This window comes from Mus caroli, chromosome 8 (genome assembly GCF_900094665.2).
Source record: "Mus caroli chromosome 8, CAROLI_EIJ_v1.1, whole genome shotgun sequence".
Lineage (NCBI taxonomy): Eukaryota > Metazoa > Chordata > Mammalia > Rodentia > Muridae > Mus > Mus caroli.
The window spans coordinates 17006599-17008535 of NC_034577.1; the positions used below are offsets into that span (position 1 = coordinate 17006599).

At 42.4% G+C, this 1937-nt stretch overlaps 1 protein-coding gene across 1 annotated transcript in view; it reads left to right on the forward strand.

Annotated features, from left to right (window-relative positions):
* The window catches only part of Slc20a2 (solute carrier family 20 member 2), an 85688-nt gene that overhangs the window by 4805 nt on the left and 78946 nt on the right, over positions 1 to 1937 (forward strand). The gene's annotated exons all lie outside the window — the stretch shown is intronic.

The following is a 1937-nucleotide window of genomic DNA, read 5'->3' on the forward strand; positions in this document are numbered from 1 at the left end:
TTCTTTCTTTCTTTCTTTCTTTCTTTCTTTCTTTCTTTCTTTCTTTCTTTCTTCCTTTCTTTTCAATGGTGGACCAAGATGTAAAATTGTATGTTGATCTGGTAGAGCCCTGGAATAGAGTCAGACGTGTGGGGTTAAATGAGGACCTAACTAACTAATCCAGCAACGTAAAGAAGAATTGTATTCTCCCAAGGCCTAGACACTTTCCCTTTCTGTCAGCACTTCATGATGGTATTTCGGGAGCACCGGACATCAACATCTTTGAATGTTAGTTACAGCACAGATAGGGGACTGTACATCCCCTGACAGTTCTCTAGGAACCACGAAGACATCCCTTTAAATGAAGCCTGGGCCACCAACCTGGTTAGCAGCCAGGGTGCACATACCCTATGAAGGTACAGTATACTGTGTTATTAGGGATCATTTTCATGGGACGGATGTCACTGTCATTGATCTCGGGATTGCTTTGTGAGGCAGTGAGGAAGCACCGTGTGCTGCTACTGTTTTGCTCTCCTTTACTTGGAGAGATCCTGGGTAGTGACTTACACATTTTGCATCACAGCTCATGTTCTATTTAAATATTTCAGAAACTAACTTGGAACGTTTGAGTTGAAATAGTCTGTATTGAAGTGCTTGTCAAGGGGCTGGAGAAATGGCTCAGAGGTTAAGAGAACCCGGGTTCGTTCCCAGCACCCACATGGCAGCTCACTACTCGCTGTCTGTTAACTCCACTGCAGTGCTTCTAATGTGCAGCGCTCCGCTCTGCTCTCCACGGGTGCCGGCGCACTCATGGTGCACAGACAAACACTCATCAACGACCAAAAGAAATGTTTATCCAACTGGTGTGTTAGACTTAATTTTAAACTCTTCGCTAAATGGTTTTAGTGTAAGAAGTTCTGATGCACTGAGTCATTTAGTGAACCTAGGACACGTAAAACTTAAAAAGTCATTAGAACGTCCATCTAGGATTTTTATTTCAAGAAATTATAGTTACAATATTGTTATAGCGAAAAATTAAAATTTCCTATTGACATTACTTTTGACTTTTAGCTAAAATATCATTTTGTATGAGAATTTGCACTATGTTAAGAACTTGGGGTTTTAACCTGGTTGATTTTTAACTTTTTTTTTAAGGAACCTTACCTTGAAAGCAGCGTGATTGGCTTCCATATCATCTTTGAATATAAATTGATATTCCTAGTTTCAGCATGTCCTCATAGAGACCAACAGACCAGGGTTATTCTTTCAGGAAGTTTTTCAACGCCGGAAGTTATGTGTTATCTGCACATGGACTGGATTGCCCGCTGACTCACAAACATCGGAAAAAGGACTGAAGAAAGGCGGGTTTCAGGAAGCAACTCCAGCCCACTTACGGCTTTTGAGCAGCTTGAAAGAAGATAATTCTAGAAATGAGTGACGAGATCCTAGTCATTTCTCCATTTGTCTGTAGACATTCATCGTCTTTATTAACCCGTCTGCTTGGGGAATCACGGTAGCAGCTAGTAATCTACTTGTGGTCAGAGTTTTTACCTGTGGGTACAGAAGTCACATCAGTAGTGGATGGAAGAGAAACCACTCATCAGGACTGTGATGCCCCACACCCACACACCCACAGAAGTTGACGTTCATTAAACAGTCACTAGAGAGTGTGGTACCCACCAATGAGTGTCAGTTGTTTCTTTATAATCCACACTGTTTCATCNGGAGTTCTCTTCTTCTTTTTCTACTCAAGGCATTCTCGAATAAGTTTTAGCACAGNAGATCTGATAGTCATATTTGGGGGTGTTAAAAATAAGAATTGAGCTGGGCGTGGTGGGGCACACCTTTAATCTCAACATTCAGGAGGCAGAGACAGGTGGATCTCTGAGTTCAAGGCCAGCCTGGTCTACAGAGTGAGTTCCAGGACAGCTGGGGCTACACAGAGAAACCCTGTCGGG